The sequence below is a fragment of the Somniosus microcephalus genome, chromosome 24 (genome assembly GCF_052327205.1).
Source record: "Somniosus microcephalus isolate GS21.2 chromosome 24, FLI_Smic_1.0, whole genome shotgun sequence".
In the NCBI taxonomy this organism is placed as follows: Eukaryota; Metazoa; Chordata; class Chondrichthyes; order Squaliformes; family Somniosidae; genus Somniosus; species Somniosus microcephalus.
In genome coordinates, this window is record NC_141010.1 from 10,674,901 (window position 1) to 10,694,682 (window position 19,782).

A 19,782-nucleotide genomic window follows, 5' to 3' on the forward strand; every position below is an offset into this window, starting at 1 on the left:
GGCTGATAGGGGTTAGATGACGTAGGCTGGGAGGAAGCTCGTGTGGAGCATAAACACCAGTAATGGACCAGTTGGGACGAATGGCCTGTTTCTGTGCTGTACATTCTATGTAATTCTATGCAACACAGTTAGGTTTGAAGAAGGTTAATCAATAATAATTGGTTCCCAATCCCTTAAAAAAAATGCACTGTCAAAAACAAAAACATTACTAGGAATCGGAGTTAGATTAACAGATTTTGCTAATTAAACATTGTTTTTTGAAGTCCATAGTATCTTGATAGTGTGGATATTCCCTCCAAATTTTCTCTCCCTTCCCTGAAGACTCTTGCTCCTGTATAGTAATCAGTGGGAACACTGCTCCAGAGAGGGTCAACGCCTTAAGGAGAGGAAGGGTTAAATTAGATAGAAAAAGACAAGGGCCTAGAAATTCACTTTGGGCCCGCCAGCTGGCGTGCGCCCAAAAGTTAGCGCTGAGCGCGGAGCCAGTTGCGCCCGTCAGATATTCAGTTTTTGCGCCCCAAGTCGGAACCGGGCGCTATTCCAGGGTGTGCCCGCCCCCGCTTGGGGCGCTGAAACTGAATTTCAGCGCTCTAGGCGCCGCTGCGCCACCCGCTGCGGAGCAGCAGGCTGCGGTACTGCAGGCCACCTCCTTCTCTTAAGGGGGAGGTGCCTGCAACGGGGAGATCGCCGCTGCATAGTGCCGGCAAATGAGCCCGGCACCACGGAGAAGTGCCAGGTTCACAGAAAGCAGCCGGCAATGTCGCGGGGGGGGGTGGAGGAGGCCGGGGAAGGAGGAAGCAGCCGGCCGCACCTCCACCTTAAAGCGCCCCACTAAGGCGACAACTAAATATGGCGGTCGGGCCGGTAGCGGGGCACTGCGCACACCGATGACGTCATCGGTGGCGGCGCAGCGCTACTGGCTAACGCCGCCATTACCGCAGCGCTGAATATCGGTGAAAGCTCAGCAAGTGGCGCAAAAGCCCTCTTTGGGCGAAAACTGGGCGCAAAGCCTACTGAATTTCTAGCCCCAGGGCTCTTAGTCAATCAGAAAGCTTTATTCTTCTTCTCCATAGTTTAATATGGAATCTGTACTTTGCACAATGAAACGTCAAAAATGTTGGGGGAAAATTGGGTGAGTAGCGCCACCTGTTAGCGCCTAAAGAGGCAAGTCAGTGGCTGTAGCACCAATGGCTGCGCCTCCCGCGATATTCAGCAGGGGCGCTAATGGTGGCGTTAGCCATTTGCGCTGCGCCGCCACCGATGACGTCATCGGTGTGTGCAGCGCCCCATTCGCGATATTTGGTAGCGAACGCCGCAGTTGCACCGTTCGCTACCCGCGCCCGGTTCACGGGGCCTTACTGTGCCGGCAGCGGCGCAAGTTAAGGTGGAGGTGCGGGGCGGCCGCCTGCCAGCACCTCCGTCCCCGGCCTCCTAACCCCCCCCCCCACCCCCCCCCGCCCCCCGCGGCATTGCCGGCTGTTTCCCGAGAGCCCGGCACTTCTCCTTGGTGCCGGGCTCATTTGCCGGCACTCGCGAGCGGGGATCGCGCTGTTGCAGGCACCTCCCCCTTAACAGTGGGAGGAAGGCCTGCAGTACCGCAGCGTGCCGTGCCGCAGCATGTGGCGCTGTGGCACGTTGCGCTGCGATATTCAGTTTCAGCGCCCTAAGAGGGACACGGAGCGCCTCGAGCCTCGCCCCGTGTCCCACGAGGGGCAATGAAACTGAATTTCTGACGATCGCTGAAGCCTCAAACGCTGCGCTAAATCCTGCGCTCAGGCGACTTTTGTGCCACTTTGGCGCCCCAACCCAATTTCTAGGCCGTTGTCTTTTAAAGGAGAACATTAATTGGACCCATCCACTTTGTCTTATCATTCAGGTGTCTTGAGGACTTACACAGACCAGTTTCTATACAAGAAAAAGCTTGTTGTCTGATAGATGATCCTTCTCTCATCTCTAGCTTCCAACTTCCCTCACTCCTTCGCAACTGTTACCTACTTTAATGGATATTATGAAGGTAATTCATTGCTCCTCTTAATGTTTGACTCTTGCTCCTGGTAAATGCCAAATGTACCATCCTGTACACTCTCCCTGCTCCCAGTATCATCACCATGTTCAGATCAAGATTCATCACCACATCACCTCCAGTGCTCTCAGGAGGTATAAAGTGTAATGATGGGCGTGTGAATGTCTTGCACCATGTCCATTGAACTGTGAAAAACATGCAGCAATACAATTATAGATTCCCTCCTTTGAAACTTAGGCTGTATGTAGAGAACATTTTGAGTTGTATAACACGGAGGTGAAAACTGACTAATACCGAATTAAGAATATTGGACAACATTACACCTAGCGACATAAGTTGCGATTTTCCTCAATATCTGCATCTGGCCAGTTGGTACCAACAAACTAGGCATGTCTAGTGACAACAATGCAGAATTTATATGCCTGAACTATAGATATGCCTGACTAAGATAGCAGCTTAGCAAAATGCAGATGGTGCACTGGGAGCTTAAACAGCAGGAGGTTGTGCTACTACCTGGCTCTGAACCCAGCAAGAGATGCAATTACATGCAAGAATTGGTAAGCACATTAGAACATAAGAAATAGGAGCAGGAATAGGCCATTCAGCCCCTCGAGCCTGCTCTGTCATTCAATAAGATCATGGCTGATCATCGAACTCAATTCCACTTTCCCGCCCTATCCCCATATCCCTTGATTCCCTTAGTATCCAAAAATCTATCGATCTCAGCCTTGAATATACTCATCGACTCAGCATCCACAGCCCTCTGCGGTCGAGAATTCCAAAGATTCATAGCCCACCAAGTGAAGAAATGTCTCCTCATCTCAGTCCTAAATGGCCGACCTCTTATCCTGAGACTATGACCCCTAGTTCTAGACTCTCCAGCCCGGGGAAACTGCATCTACCCTGTAAAGCCCTCTGATGGAATAACACTTGCATATAGGAACAGGAGGAGGCCATTTAGCCCCTTGAGCCTGTTCCGCCATTCAATGAGATCATGGCTGCTGTGTGACCTAACTCCATATACCTTAATACCTTTGGTTAAAAAAAAATCTATCAATCTCAGATTTAAAATTAACAATTGACTTAGTGTTGAGATACCGCGGCAAAGGTGGGAGTCGAGACCAGAGCTAGTAAAACACAACTGCTTTTATTCTACCTCATGGCAAAGAGAGGCTGGAAAAGCCCGTGCATCCACTTAAATACTCCCCAGACAGGAAGTGCTCCCGGCAGCCTGTCCCTGCAGGAAACAAGTTGCTGGAGGAAAGGGCCCCCGGCTGGGGGCGTCTGCTTAAACTGTCCGTGCCGCCGTGAGCGGATTATGTCCAGAGGTGGCGTGTCGCCACAGAGCTCCCCCCAGAATCCGCTTAGGAGGAGTGGACGAGTCGTGACGGTGGTCTGATGGTTCTGCCGCAGCGGCTCTGAGTGGTCGCCGGTCTAGTTGGTGGGGCCGGGCGGTTCGCCGCCGGCTGTGCTGGCTTGCTGGCGAGACGGCCTCTAGTTGGAGGCCGGGCCACGGGGACCCATTCCCCTGATTCTGTGTATGCTGGTTTGAGCCGGTCGATGGAGACTGTGTCGACCCTGTCGCCGAGTTGCAGCTTGAAGACCTTGTCCCCGGTTTGTAGTACCTCGTACGGTCCGTCGTACGGGGGTCGCAGGGGCCCGCGGTGCGCGTCGTGTCGCACGAAGACGAAGCGCGCCTGCTGTAAATTTGGCGGGACATGAGGTGCGAGTTCGCCGTGTCGGTTGACCGGAAGTGGGGCGAACTGCTGAGCGGAAGAGAAAGAGTTGAGCCGCTGCTGTTCGGCCGACCAAGGCGTGGTAGCCTCCGGAAGGAATTCGCCTGGGACGCGCAGCGGTTGTCTGTAGACTAACTCCGCTGCCGAGGACTGGAGGTCTTCCTTGACCGCGATGCGTAGGCCTAGTAGCACCCACGGTAGGCGGTCAGTCCAGGTACTGTCCTGCAGGCCGGCGCGGAGTGAGGCCTTGAGTGACCTGTGGAAGCGTTCACAAAGCCCGTTGGCCTGCGGGTGGTACGCCGTGGTTCGGTGGAGCGTCACCCCGAGGTTGCGTGCTGTGGCCGTCCAGAGTTCGGAGGTGAACTGGGCGCCTCTGTCGGAGGTTATGTCGGCCGGTACGCCGAACCTCGCAACCCAGGTGTTAACAAACGCCCTGGCGATGTCGGCTGTGGTGGTGGAGGTCAGCGGCACTGCCTCAGGCCAGCGTGTGTAGCGGTCGACCATCGTGAGGAGATAAGTTTGGCCTTGCGATGGCGGCAGAGGACCGACGATGTCGACGTGTACGTGGTCGAAGCGGCGGCTGGGTACCTCGAAGTCTCCCAGGGGTGCTTTTGTGTGCAGCTGTACCTTAGCCCATTGGCAGGCGAGGCAGGAGGTGGCCCAAGTCCGAACATCTCTGCTGAGGCCGCGCCAGACGAAGCGCTGGGAGAGGCGTTTGACGGATGCGCGGGAACCCGGGTGGGAGAGCCCGTGGAGCGCGTCGAAGATGTGGCAGCGCCAGGTTGCAGGGACGACCGGCCTGGGTTGGCCGAGTGAGACGTCGCAAGTGACTGCCGTGGCTTCGGGCCCGTGCGCGACCTTGGCTAGGCGTAGCCCTGGCAGGCTGGTAGCCGCCGAGAGGAGGTCTGGGTCCGTGAGCTGGGCCGCTGCTAGTTGCGCGTAGTCGACCGCGAGGTGATTCGCGCAGATGGCGGGACGGGAAAGGCAGTCGGCGACAACGTTGTCTCTACCGGAGATGTGCTGGATGTCCGTAGTAAACTGGGACACGGCCGCGAGCTGGCGTTGCTGCCTAGCGGACCAGGGTTCGGTGTGCTTGGCCATCGCGTATGTGAGCGGCTTGTGGTCCACGTACGCGGTGAAGGGGCGGCCTTCCAGGAGGAACCTGAAATGGCGGACCGACAGGTGGAGCGCGAGAGGCTCGCGGTCGAAAGTGGAGTATTTGACCTCCGGGGGGGGCGCAGTTGGCGGCTGTAGAAGGCAAGTGGCTGCCACGCGCCATTGACCCACTGCTCGAACACGGCTCCGACTGCGTGGTCGGAGGCATCGGTGGTGAGCGCGACCCGGGCATCGGCCCTCGGGTGTGCGAGCAGGGTGGCGTCGGCGAGCGCATTTTTGGTGGCGTCGAAGGCGGCTGACGTGTCAGTGGTCCAGGCTACGTCCATCTTGCCGGATTTACCTCGGAGGGAGTCGTATAGGGGCTTCATGAGGGCTGCAGCTCTGGGGATGAACCTGTTGTAGAAGTTCACGATCCCGAGGAACTCCTGGAGGCCCTTGATGGTTGCGGGGCAGGGGAATTGCTGGACGGCCTGCACCTTGTTGGGCAGGGGGACGGCCCCAGCAGGGGTGATGTGGTGACCGAGAAAATCGATCTCGGTTAGGCCGAATTGGCACTTCGCCGGGCTGAGGATGAGCCCATGTTGGGCTAGGCGCCCGAACAGGATGCGAAGGTGTTCGAGGTGTTCCTGTTTGGAGGAGCTGGCCACGAGAATGTCGTCTAGATAGACGAATAGGAAGTTCAGGTCCCGGAGGACTGAGTCCATAAGGCGCTGGAAAGCCTGGGCTGCATTCTTGAGGCCAAAGGGCATCCTCAGGAACTCGAACAGGCCGAATGGGGTGATGACGGCCGTTTTGGGGATGTCCGCGGGGTGTACGGGGACTTGGTGGTAACCGCGCACCAGGTCGACCTTGGAAAAGACGGTTCGTCCGGCCAGTCGGGCCGAGAAGTCCTGGATGTGTTGCACCGGGTATCGGTCGGGGGTGGTGGCGTCGTTGAGGCGGCGGTAGTCCCCGCAAGGGCGCCAGCCTCCGCCGGGCTTGGGGGCGATGTGGAGGGGTGAGGCCCAAGGGCTGCTGGAGCGGCGGATGATGCCGAGTTGTTCCATGGTGGTGAACTCGGCCCGCGCGATTTCCAGCTTGGCCGGGTTGAGTCTGCGGGCGTGGGCAGAAACTGGGGGGCTGGTGGTGGGGATATAGTGCTCCACACCGTGTTTGGCGGCTTTGGCCGAAAAGGTCGGGTTAGTGAGGGCGGGAAACTCGGCTAGGAGTGCCGAGTAGTCATCCGTGGCTCTGGCGAGGCAGTAGGTCGTCAGGCCGGCCGAACGGGCCGGGGTGAATGCGCCGGGGATGGGGGCCATGGTGTTGATGTCGACGAGGCGGTGCCTCGGAATGTCGACAAGGAGGCCGTGGGCGCGTAGGAAGTCAGCGCCGATGAGTGGGCAGAGGACCCTGGCTGTGAGGAACTCCCAGCGGTAGCGGCGGCCCGCGAGGTCGAGCGTGACCATGCGGGTGCCATATGTGCGGATGTCAGAGCCATTGGCTGCGGCCAGCGTGACACCCCGTGTGCCGTGTTGGATTTCGAGGGCGGAGGCGGGGGTGATGCTGTGCTGGGCCCCTGTGTCGCACAGAAATCGGCGGTTGGTTCTGTCGTCGGTGACGTACAGTAGAGGTCCCTTTTGCCCCGCGGCCATCGCGGGGGCCGGTGCGGGGGGGGGGGTTTGAAAGTACACGGTGGCGTGCAGCGTTGGGCCCTAGCGCCAAAACGGGTGTGGTAGTAGCAGTGACTCGGAGTGGTAGGGCGGTCGGGCCTAGTGGGCCGGGAAGCCCGCGTGGTCGTTGCCGTGAGGTCGGGCGCGACGTCGCGAGCGGACTGTGCAGAGAGCAGCCAGTCGGCCTTTTCAGCTATGTCATTCAGGTCCGTGGAGCCAGACTCCACAATGAGCGGGCGGATGCTGGCGGGGAGCTGCCGAATGAAAAGCGTGCGAAAGAGGGCGCCGGTGTTTTTGTCGTCCAAGAGGGACAGCATGTGGGAAAGCAGATCCGAGGGTGAAGCGTCACCAAGGCTGGGGAGGTCAAGGAGTTGGCAGTTGCGCTGGTAAGAGGACGTTTGAAATTTTTTAAGGAGCGCAGCCTTCAGATGTTCGTACTTGCCTTCCGGTGGTGGATCCTGCAGCGCTGCCCAAACCTTGGGGACTGTGGTGTAGGTGAGAGAGGAGACGAGGTAGTCGTACTTTGTGGCGTCGACTGTAATTTGTTTCAGCCGGAATCTGGACTCAGCTTGAACAAACCAGGCTTCGGCCAGGTTCTCCCAAAAGTCCGGTAGTTTCACCGTGACTGCGTTTGTTTCCGCCATGCTAGCTTAGGATTCGTCCTGAGCGTCGGGGTCACCAGTGTTGAGATACCGCGGCAAACGTGGGAGTCGAGACCAGAGCTAGTAAAACACAACTGCTTTTATTCTACCTCATGGCAAAGAGAGACTGGAAAAGCCCGCACATCCACTTAAATACTCCCCAGACAGGAAGTGCTCCCGGCAGCCTGTCCCTGCGGGAAACAAGTTGCTGGAGGAAAGGGCCCCCGGCTGGGGGCGTCTGCTTAAACTGTCCGTGCCGCCGTGAGCGGGTTATGTCCAGAGGTGGCGTGTCGCCACACTAGCATCAATTGCAGTTTGCGGAAGAGAGTTCCAAACATCTACCACTCTTTGTGTGTAGAAGTGTTTCCTAATTTCATTCTTGAAAGGTCTGGCTCTAATTTTTAGACAATGTCCCCCCTAGTCCTAGACTCCCCAACCAGCGGAATAGTTTCTCTCTCTCTCTCTACCCTATCTGTTCCCCTTAATATATTGAAAACTTCGATCAAATCACTCCTGAACCTAACATGCAGTGGAGCCCAGCTCCATATGTTTGGAGGTAACTTGGCCAACCACGACCTTAATGTTGGGGTTCAATCCGTTTCTCCCCACCTGATCTCTCCTTCCTCATTAGCTACCACTTTCTTTCAAAATAATGGCTGGGGCCTCCACGTTGAAAATCTTGGCTTCTTTTCACTCCCAAACTTTAATGCAATGGCTTAAAATGCATTCTCCTAAATTCCAGCCTGGTACCAAACAACTGCACACCAAAAAGAAAAGAAACAAAAAAATTCTTGTGTACACTGCCAACAGACATATATTTTCTGCACTCCTTTGTGCTAGGAAACAATGGCATGCTTATTCAGTCTACAGATCTGACATGCGTAACAGAGCCCAATTACCAGGTTTTACAGTATACAGGCACTTTGGCATTAATTAACAATTAAATGCCAGAACATTCACAAAAGCTGCTCTCGAAATAGCAGCTTTGCCCAAGGCTGTTTCACTTTCACCATTTTCGAAACTAAATTAAGTTACTCAGCATTATTGAGAAAGGTAGACTTGCATTTATATATCATTTTATCACGCCCCTCAGAAAAGCGATTCAAAAATCAAGGAATTCTTTTGAGGTTCAGTGACTATGGTTATGCAGGCAAAAGCAGCAGCCATTTTACACACAGCAAGGTCCCACAAACAACAATGAGATGAATAACAAGTTAATCAATTTGTTTTTGGTGGTGTTGGTTGAGAGGGGTGCGTTGGCCAGGGGAACTCCCTGTTTTTCTTTGGAAAGTGCCATGGGATCCACACAAGAACAGGCAGAGGGGGTTGAACGTCTCAGCCTCCGACAGCGCAACGCTCCCTGGGTTCTGTGCTGGGGTGCCAACCTAGATTAGGAGCTCATGTCCCGAAGCGGCACTTAAACCCACCTTTTGCTGACTCATAGAGGTTGGCGCTACTACCAATTGAAGCCAAGTCGACACTTAAAAGCAAAATAATCATTCATCCCACCTCTGAGTCAGAAGGTTGTGGGTTCAAGTCCCACTCCACAGACTTGAGCACATAAAGCTAGGCCGACACTCCAGTGCAGTACTGAGGGAGCGCTGCACTGTCTTTCGGATGAGATGTTAAACCGAGACCTCGTCTGCTCTCTCAGGTGGACGTAAAAGATCCCATGGTCACTATTTTGAAGAAGAGCAGGGGAGTTCTCCCCGGTGTCCTGGCCAATATTTATCCCTCAACCAACATCACAAAAAACAGATTATCTGGTCATTATCACATTGCTGTTTGTGGGAGCTTGCTGTGCGCAAATTGGCTGCTGCGTTTCCTACATTACAACATTGGCCACACTTCAAAAAGTACTTCATTGGCTGAAAAGCATCTTGGAACATCCGGTGGTCGTGAAAGGCGCTATATAAGTGCAAGTCTTTCCTTCTTTTTAACCAGCTTCATTTTCAAATCAACGCACAAATCTCCTGCATTCATGGACCCAAGTAAATAATGGGCATGAACCTGCCTTCCAGACTCGGCTAACAAGGATCCACAGCCCTTTTCTCAGCAAGCTGCATTTTGTACTGCAATTTTCAACAACGTTACAATCTACTACATTCCACCTTTCATGTCCATGGCAAGATGGATGAAAGCATTAAATACAGAGACCCACTTCGGAAGATGTCCTTTATAAGCTTTTAAGAAAAGCGCATTATAAAAGTTGGTTTTTTTTCAATATTGTAATGAATCTCCATTAGACCCTTGAGTGCCAAAAGACTCTTTCAGCCTTTAATAAGACAGCCCCTTCTTCCAATACAGGATCTGCAACAAATAACAGCGCTTCTGAAGACGAGTGGTCCAAAGAATTTTAAAAATCCAAGAATCAAAGAGTATGTGTCAATTCATCCTGGTTTTGAACTATATTAAAACTATTACATACATTTTTTTAAAGTTCTGGTCCACAGGTCTCAAAGGGGGTTAGAGCGGAGCCATAAACATCTTGGTGTGTTTTTTTTTAGTCCTGCACTAACCGGCCGTAAATTTTGAATGTTTTGATTTGGCCGATGGCAGCGTCCCCTCTCTGAAAACATTACGAGAGGCTCTTGCAGTAAGTTAATGACGTGCCCATGAGGCCCAGCGGATCGCCTGAGCGCTTTTTAAGCGCGGCTTCACACTGCGCTGGAGTTACAGTCCACCTGGTGGCAAACTCAGCTGGAATAACATGGGCTCCTCAGACTGGGGGTGGGGAGGGAGGGGTTGTGAGGGGGCACTCGTACATTCCCTGGTTTTAATGTGTTCCAATGTCATGACTCCAGACACATGCTGCCACACAGTTGCGTCAATCTTCAGACAAAATCGCTGTTACTTGCACGGCAACTTAAATGCATCTTATATTATAAAATGCATCAGAATGCATTATTTGGGCAAGGGGTGTGTCTTAATGTAAAGAAAGAACGTGTATTTATCATAGAATAGAATCATAGAATGGTTACAGCACAGTTGGAGGCCATTCGGCCCGTCGAGCCCGTGCCGGCTCTCTGCAAGAGCACTTCAGCTGGTCCCAATCCCCCGACCTTTCCCCGTAGCCCTGCAAATTGTTTTCCTTCAGGTATTTATCTAAGTCCCTTTTGAAAGCCACGGTTGAATCTGCCTCCACCATCCTATCAGGCAGTGCATTCCAGATCCTAACCACTTGCTGTGTAACAAAGTTTTTCCTCATGTCACCTTTGGATCTTCTGTCAATCACCTTAAATCTGTGTCCTCTGGTTCTTGGTCCTTCCATAATGGAGAGAGTTTCTCTCTATCTACTCTGTCTAGGCCCCTCATGATTTTGAACACCTCTATCAAATCTCCTCTCAACCTTCTCTGCTCCAAGGAGAACAACTCCAGCCTCTCCAGTCTATCCACGTAACTGAAGTCCCTCATCCCTGGAACTATACTTGTAAATCTTTTCTGTACCCTCTCTAAAGCCTTCACATCCTTCCTAAAAAGTGTGGTGCCCAGAATTGGACACAACACAGTTGTGGCCTTACCAGAGTTTTATAAAGGTTCATCATAACTTCCTTGCTTTTGTACTCTATGCGTCTATTTATGAAGCCCAGGATCCTATATGCTTTTTTTAACCGCTTTCTCAACCTGTCCTGCCACCTTCAATGATTTGTGCACATATACCCCCAGGTCTCTCTGTTCATGCACCCACTTCAGAATTTATATAGCATCTTTCATGTCCTCTGGGCATCCCAAGCACTACACAGCGAATCTGAAGCCACTGTTATTATGCAGCAACCAATTTGCGCACAAACGGTCCGATATAAAATAAATGAATGAACGGCCAGCTAATTTGTTTTTGGTCACTTTGGTTCAGGGAAGAATATTGGTCAGGTCACCTAGAGAACTCTCTGCTTTTCTCTGAATAGCGCCATGAGACCATTTATGCTCACTTCGTCACCGGGAGCGGTAGCACGGTGGTTACGTTACTGGACGAGTGATCCAGAGGCCTGGACTAATGATCCGGAGACGTGAGTTCAAATCCCACCATGACAGCTGGGGAATTTAAATGACCATGAAACTACGTTAAAAACCCATCTGGAAATCTGCCGTCCTTACCCAGTCTGGCCTATGCGTGACTCCAGATCCACAGCAATGTGGTTGACTCTTAACAGCCCTCAGCTGTATCAAATTGCTACAAAGAAGTATCACCACACGGACAGAAGGTGGCTCACCACCACTTTCTCAAGGGCAAGTAGGGATGGGCAATAAATGCTGGCCTTACCAGCGGCGTGAACAAATAAAGGAAAAACTTAATCAGGCAGAAGGGGGCCTCGATGTAATGTCTTTCCAAAAGATAATACCTCCAACAATGCAGCACTCCTTCACTACAGCACTGGATTGAGAGGACAGCTCAGGACCAGGCTCCTAATTCCTCCCTACTTGACTCGCACACAACACCACTCCTTCCAGATCCTGTCCTACACCCACACATGCGCCCCCCCCAAAGTCCCAAGGGGGAAATTAGATCATTTCTGCGACTATTAAGCGTCAGAACTCTTGATTTTAATCGCAGGGTTCCATGCGATGGGAAAAAGAGACACATAAAGAGAGAGAGGGAGACATAGAGAGTGAGACATACAGAAAGAGAGAGGCATACAGAGAGAAAAAGGCATAGAGAGAGAGAGAGAGATAGAGGGAGGCATAGAGAGAGAGAGAGAGAGAGAGAGAACAGCTTACACAGTGAGAGAGCGAGAGAGACATAGAGAGGTAGAGACAAAGAGATAGACATACAGAGAGACACATACAGGGAGAGAGAGAAACATAGAGAGGAGAGAGAGAGCCTTACACAAAAAGAGAAAGTGGGAATATATGTGAGACTGTACAAAGAGAGAGGGGGAGGGGAGGTATAGGAACGAGGAAGGGAGAAAGATTTAGTGACAAGCAAAGCTAGTTGCACAAGAAAGATTTTTATTTTTATTTTTGTGAACAACACCCACAAGAGAAAAACCAGTCTATATAAACAGTAAGTGCATGCCAGTTTTCAAGCGCTGGATTTCAAACGAATGCATCAGTTATTCTGGCTGAAGCTATGGGTTGTAGGAAACTAGATTCATTGTGAAAGAAAGATGTGAAATGATAGAACTGTCAGCAGGCAGCCATTATCTTCAAATTCTACATCTCGGAGATTCTGCACAAATTGCGCTGGAGACTTTATTGTTTGTTGGCAGCAAGTTGAAAGCGAGCCACCCCCTTTAATCCTTCAGGGAGAAAAATGACAAACACGCTGGGCAACGATGATCTACAGCATGCGAGAAGGAAAGATGAAGAAAAGGCCACTGTTTCCTAGTTAGCTGCGCTGCGTCAACTGTCATCAATCATAGGAGTTTGAAAAAAAAAAGGACATAAAATGATCAGGGTTATTAGTTGAAAAGACACCAGAAGTCTGCAAAAATGATTTGATGTCAGGGGCCCATAATCTCTCCAACAAAAGGATAAGGGTACACTAGTATGTAATATGGAAGGTATTTATAACTTCTGGTGTGATGCAATATTTATACAAGTGGATCGGACTGCACAACATGCAGAAAGCTTTGCAACACACTTGCAAAAAAAAAACCCAGCATTTTCTTTGTACAGATTAAACCCACCTCAATTTACTGTCTACTGATAGGTGCTCACTCACGCTAGGGTGTGGTTCCTTATCATGTCCAACTGACCATTCCTCCCTTTGTAAGCTATGGGGGGGTATTCAACTCTGGCAATGCCCTTATTTGAACGCTCACATATGCACCCTCACACACACATGCGCTCACAAGCATGCACACACAGACTCACACGTGTGTGCGTGCAATCTGTCCGAGAGAGGTTACTGGATGGTGATCAGAAGTGGGAGCCATGCTGATTATCGTCCCCCTTCCCTCGCCCTGGGAGTGCTGAGGCCGAATGTAGCCGCCCTACTGCCACGCTAGCTTAACCCGGCACAGACTGGGGATCCAGCCTGAGGCCCTTCTGTTCTGTATGACTCAGTTACAACACTGGACAATGCAATGTGCCAATTCAGCCATCAGGGAACCACAAGAAATTTGGAAAAAGAACTATCATGGCTTGGCGGTGATTTTAAACAGTTTATCCTCAAATAAAATCCAACAAAAAATGTTCAGAACCACTCGCAAACCACAATTCCAGGAAGGGGGGCCTCAAGCAGGCATTGGGCCTTTGCATAAGCATCTGTGAGGGGCCTACTAGTGTCTGTTCCAGGAGCAGGCTCTGGACGACGATCCTGGAGCCTTTACCAATATGGCGGATGGGCACTTCTGGCATGGATCGCACGGCGCACCCCACCCGTCATATTGGACGCTTAGGTGCCCGCTTTACTGCTCGTCAACTAATTGCTAGGCTAGGGCGTCAACAGGCTATTCAATTGTGGAGCGCAGTGCAGCTGAATTCAGCCCCGTCCTCACCCAATGTCCACACTCACCACTAACAAGGGTGACTGGTTTGCAATCAAGAGCTGATTTCTCCTCCCTAATAGTCGAGGGGAAATTATACTGCCCCACCACTGCCTCAACTAAGATCAGCTAACACAGCTCAGAGATGGGACCTAAAACCTTCGTAGTCTGCATGGCAACGTTACTCACTGGTTTAACTCGAACGCAATCAGGAAAGTCCCAAAACATCCATCAGTTTTGCATTTTCTTTTCCTAGTATGATACAGCAGAGGAGGTCCGTCATTCAGCTCATCGTGCCTGGGCCGGCTCTTTGATAGAGCTATCTAATTAATCCCGCTCCCCTGCTCTTTTCCCCACAGCCCTGTAAAAAAATATTCCCTTCAAGAACTTATCCAATTTCCTTTTGAAAGTTATCATTGAATCTGCTTCCACCACCCTTTCAGACAGTGAATTCCAGATCATAACAACTCGCTGCGTAAGAAAAAATGATTCTTCATGTCGGCTCTGGTTCTTTTGCCATTCAATTTAAATCTGTGCCCTCCGGTTACCGACCCTTCGGCCACTGGCAGTTTCTCCTTATTTACTGCATCAAAACCCTTCGTGATTTTGAACACCTCTATTAAATCTCTTTTTAACTCAACTCTAAGGAGAACACCAGCAGCCTCTCCACATAACTGACATCCCTCATCCCTGATACCATTCTAGTACAGGAAACTTTCGATTTACCGGCACCTAAATAACCGGAAATCTCGGTTAACCGGCAAAATTCAGGAGTAGGTTCAGGTAAGTTTTACTTCATATTACTTGCCTTCCTCGATCTGTTGCTGTGCAATTGGGTGTGGCTGCAGCTGTTGCTAAGCTACAGAGACGCTTGGAACTTGTGGCCATTGTTCTGCACCTGTTGCTAAGCAACAGGGTTTGTTGCTTTATACAGAGCTCTCAGCTCTCCGTATCTTTTACTGTAGCTCTCGGTTATCCGGAATTTTTGATGAACCGGCACCACGTCGGTCCCGGATTTAAAAAAGTTTCCTGTATATCTCTTCTGCACCCTCTCCAAGCCCTTAACATTCTTCCTAAATTGAATTAAATTGAACAGCCCAGAATTGAACACAATACTCCAGTTGAGGCCTAACCAGCACTTTATAAAGGTTTAGTATAACGTCCTTGCTTTTATACTCTACTCCTCTATTAATAAAGCCAAGGATCCCATATGCTTTTTTAGCAGCCTTCTCAGCCATCTTCAAAGATTTATGTACAGACACCCCCAGGTCTCTCTGTTCCTGCACCCACTTTAAAATTGTACCATTTAGTTTAGATTGCCTCTCCTCATTCTTCCTACTAAAATGTATCATGTCACACTTCTCTGCGTTATATTTCATCAGCCATGTGTCTGCCCAGTTTACCAGTCTGTCTATGTTCTCCTGAAGTCTGTTACTATCCTCCTCACACTGTTTACTACATTTCCGAGTTCCGTATCACCTGCAAACTTTGAAATTATATGCCGTATACCCAAGTCCAGGTCAATAATATGTATCAAAAAGAGCAGTGGTCCTAATACCAACCCCCTAGAGAACACCACAGTACACTTCCCCCCAGTCTGAAAAACAACCGTTCACCACTGCTCTCTGCTTTCTGCCCAATTTTGTATCCACGCTCGACTGTCTCTTTAATCCCAGGGGCTTTAATTTTGCTAACAAGCAATAACATAAATAAAATTGCACGTACTTTTGCCCTCCAGAATTTTAAAATCAAATCAAACTACTGTGGAAAGTTGTATATCTGAAATACAATGGGCAAACTGGTCACTGTAAAAAAGAAAAGACTTGCATTTATATAGCGCCTTTCACAGCCACCAGACGTCCCAAGGCGCTTTACAGCCAACGAAGTACTTTTTGAACTGTAGTCACTGTTATAATGTAGGAAACGCGGCAGTCAATTTGCACACAGCAAGCTCCCACAAACAGCAATGTGATAAATGACCAGGTAATCTGTTTTAGTAATGATGGTTGAAGGATAAACATTGGCCAGGATACCGGGGAGAACTCCCCTGTTCTTCTTCAATATAGTGCCATGGGATCGTTTATATACACCTGAGAGAGCAGACGGGGCCTCGGTTTAACGCCTCATCTGAAAGACGGCACTTCTGACAGTGCAGCACTCCCTCAGCACTGCACTGGGAGTGTCAGCCTAGATTTTTGTGCTCAAGTCTCTGGAGTAGGAGTTGAACCCACAACTTTCTGACTCAGAGGCAAAGGTGCTACCCACTGAACCACAGCTGACACATAATGCTATCTTATCCAGAATGGAGTGCATGAAGGAGAAACAAGAATAAATCCTAAGCTTCAAAGTTGAAGCCTTATGCACTAAGTTGGTGCTTAAAAACCCATATAACCTGGAGGTTTGGCAACATTTTGCCATTAGAGCAATTAATACGAGGAAATAAGCTGCAATTAATTAAAGTTTCAGTCTAAAATAACGATGTACTGGAAAACGTTTAATTCATTCTAAATGTAGCAGCAACTGAAACTAATCTGAATGATGGTGTCTGGTCGTTATTGTAGCAGATGAATATCTTGGAAACCGTTGTACAGCTGGGAGATCAAAGCAGTTGTCGGAGCACATCTGTGCAGAAGGCAGAACCAAAAGATACAATGAGCCAGGCTTGTCTTTATTTCCAACCACACTGGATTCTGTCTGCAGCAGAGAGCTTTGGTGAAACTGGTCAGAAAGGGAAGTAGGTCAGAAGCACGTCCAACCTGTGCTGGCGATAACGCTGTTTTAGGAAACGGGAATGTTGTTACTTCACATGTCCCTACATTGAACTGCATCTGCCCACCTAGCGTGCTAGCATGTGACCTCCTGCAGCCTTCCGCACTTCTTGCAACTTGCCGCCTGGAATGGATTATGTTCCACTTACTACCATTAAAGTCCCTCGCCTTGACGAACACAAAAAAACCCTAGCAAACGTCAGAAACAGACAACATAAAGCTCAGTTAGAGACCCTGCATCAGAAACTGATGCAGGATTCACGCCTGAAACGCTAATCTGTCTTCTTTTCGCAAATGCCGATGGACCCGCTGTGTAATTCCAGTAGTTTATGTTTTGATTTTGATTTTGCAGCATTTGCACACTTTGGCTTTCATCTCTAAAGGTCTTCTTCATCACCTAAATGTGTCAAAAAATTAATAATGCAGGATCTCTGGGGCACTGTGTAAGTGGCCCTAGGTTCAGCTGCTAGCAGTGGAATTCAACAGAAAAACAACTTTACTGTTGAAGATCTGAAATCAAAGTATTCAGTCAAGAAACAAAATATTACTTGCGCCTTTACTGGCATGGCACTGAGCCACGCAAACTAGGATGGTCCCAAGTTCAATGTACAATCTGCATATTTTGTTTAATTTATTTGAGGATGCTCACCTGCCATTGGGTCACACGTTTCCACCCCAAAACCCCTCCTCACTCCCCGAAGGGTTCAGAGAAACAGCTAAGAGCTAGGGAGAGGGAGGAGAGGAGAGAGAGAGAGAGACGAGAGAAGAGAAAGAGAGGAGGAGAGAAGAGAAGAGAAGCAAGGCAAGGAGAGAAGCAGAAATACGAAGACGGCAAGGCCAGTTAAGGGACACACCATATGCACCGACTTAATGCGTACAGGAAACTTTTTTTTATCCGGCACGGACGGGACCGACGTGGTGCCGGTTCATCAAAAATTCCAGATAACCGAACGCTATAGTAAAAGATACGGCGCTGAGAGCTCCGTATAAAGCAGCAAACCCTGTTGCTTCAGAACAGTGGGCACAAGTTGCAAGCGTCTCTGTAGCTTAGCAACAGCTGCAGCCACACCCTTGCACAGCAACAAATGGAGTTAAAAAAGTAATAAAAGTTACCTGAACCTACTCCTGAATTTTGCCGGTTAACCGAGATTTCTGGTTATTTAGGTGCCGGTAAATCGAAAGTTTCCTGTACAAAGCCATGGGAGACCACTGCTAATATATTAAAAGTCTTACAGGAAGCAAGTGTTACACTTGCAGGAAGCGTGTGCATATGTAACACATTTCCGATCATGCTTATCTGCCACCCTTGAATTTTCCTATTTATTATATTGAGCTGTGATTCGATCCTTGGCCTCATCTCCAAGCTCGCTGGAGATGGATGCTGTTCTGCTAATTATATTCACCCCCAAGTGATCCCTGCGTCATCTGATCAACTCCAGCCATGGTCCCACCCAACCTCAACTCCTAGCTCCGCTGCAGGTCAGCAGTCAACAGGTACGATTCCCCATCCCAGAGTCGTTCCTTCCCAGTTTGCTGCTTCACAAATGCCTCACCAGTCTCGCTTTGGATTGCTGGCCGTTTTTCTTTAGGCGTCATATTCCTTGCTTTCTTTAGTGGTTGGAAAGTCTGGCTCCCCGCAGCTTTTAAAGCTTTCGAAACCCGCTCTTCTGCCTCAGTTGGCTTCTGACCATTATTTGTGTCTAGGAGTTGGGAACAGCCTTTCCTGCTGTCAGTGCGGGAGGGGGGTTCGTACAGTCTCACTCCTTTTGCTTTCAAGCCGGGCTGGCCCATCTGTTTTTCCTAAATCTGTTCCCGCTGTGTTTTTCTTCACATCCCGCTCTGGGATTTTTTTTTTTGCAAGTCCCATCTGATAATAATATTGTTTTCTCACTCCTATCGGTCCCACTTTTTTTTTTTGCAAGTCTCACTTGCCTCAACTGCTGCTTTTCCCCAAGAACTCCTCCTGGCGTTACTTTTAAATCTCCACGGCCCGCCATTTTATCTGTGCTTTTGCTGGTTTTTCTAAGCCCGCCCCGGTGTTATTTTTAAGAGCCCCGCTACCCTTGCTCCTTTGAAAGTTCCCGATTCCCTAGCTGATTGGGAGATCCCTCCGGCTCCTTCATCTTCTCCATGCTGCTCCTATCACATCACCTCCAATACTGAAGGAACTAGAGTAGGGTTGCCAACCCTCCAGGGTTGGCCTGGAGCCTCCAGGAATTAATCTACAGGACCACTGCTGCGAGCAAACCCAGGAGAGAAAAATCATAGGGGAATTAAAAATAAAATTGTGGGCTTTTTTCTTCCAATTTCTTTGAAAACTTTCACTCATTAGTTGTAAAACTATTGGAGATGGGGGGGGGTGGTCGGTTTGACTGGGCGAGGCGGTTGGAGACAGGAGATCTCGTCATGAAACCTCCAGGAATATATCCAAATAGAGTTGGCAACCCTAAACTAGAGTGAAACAAAAACTGCTGAAGACGCAAAAAGATAAAACAGGTAAAGAAAGGAGATAGAGGGATGAGAGGGAGGGTGGAGAGGAAGAGAACATAAGAAGTAGGAGCAGGAGTAGGCCATACGGCCCCTCGGGCCTGCTCCGCCATTCAATAGGATCATGGCTGATCCGAACTTAGACTCACGTCCACTTTCCTGCCCGCTCCCCGTAACCCCTAATTCCCTTATCTGCTAGGAAACTGTCTGTGATAAAAATGCTAACTTCCGGGAAGTTATGTCATCACTTCCTGTGAACTATGAACTATGAACTATGAACTGTGTACATACCTCACTTCCTGTAAATGTCACTTCCTGTTGGACTGGTATAAATACTGGTCTGTTCAGTATTGTAAGAGGCTTCTACCAGAGGCATGGTAAAGACCTCTCTTGTGTATATAGTGTGTTTATAAGTTACTTAAAGCTTACTTTAAAGTTACTTGATGGTAAGTCTCCTTTTTCTTACATCAATTTAAGTAACTTAGTATTTACACTGACAAATACTCGACCTTCAGACAAACTCGGAAGTTAAGGATCCAGGGAACCACCCATCATGGAGAAAATCCTTAGACCTATTCGTCTGGACTTGGACCCGAATACACCAGCAGCTGGCAGGGTATGGAAGCATTGGTATCGTACTTTTGAGAATTTTCTGGATGAATGTAAAGTGGATGCTCCTGCTAAATTGAAGATACTTGTCAATTATGTGACCCCAAAAGTGTTCGAATATGTTGATGACTGGGATAATTACGAAGAGGTGATTCGGGCACTTAAGAAACTGTATGCGAAGACCCCAAATGAGGTCTATGCTAGACATCTACTGGCCACAGCCCGACAAGGGCCAGGGGAATCAATTGACGAATTCCTGCAAGAACTTCGCAGGCTCAGCGTAGATTGTAACTTTCAGGCAGCCTCAGCTGAGCTGTACCGCCAA

The 19,782-nt window shown here is 49.6% G+C and overlaps 1 protein-coding gene across 1 annotated transcript in view; it reads right to left on the bottom strand.

Annotated features, from left to right (window-relative positions):
- Positions 1–19,782, bottom strand: part of LOC147101038 (phosphatidylinositol 5-phosphate 4-kinase type-2 beta-like) — a 148,273-nt gene that overhangs the window by 45,990 nt on the left and 82,501 nt on the right. The window lies entirely within an intron of this gene.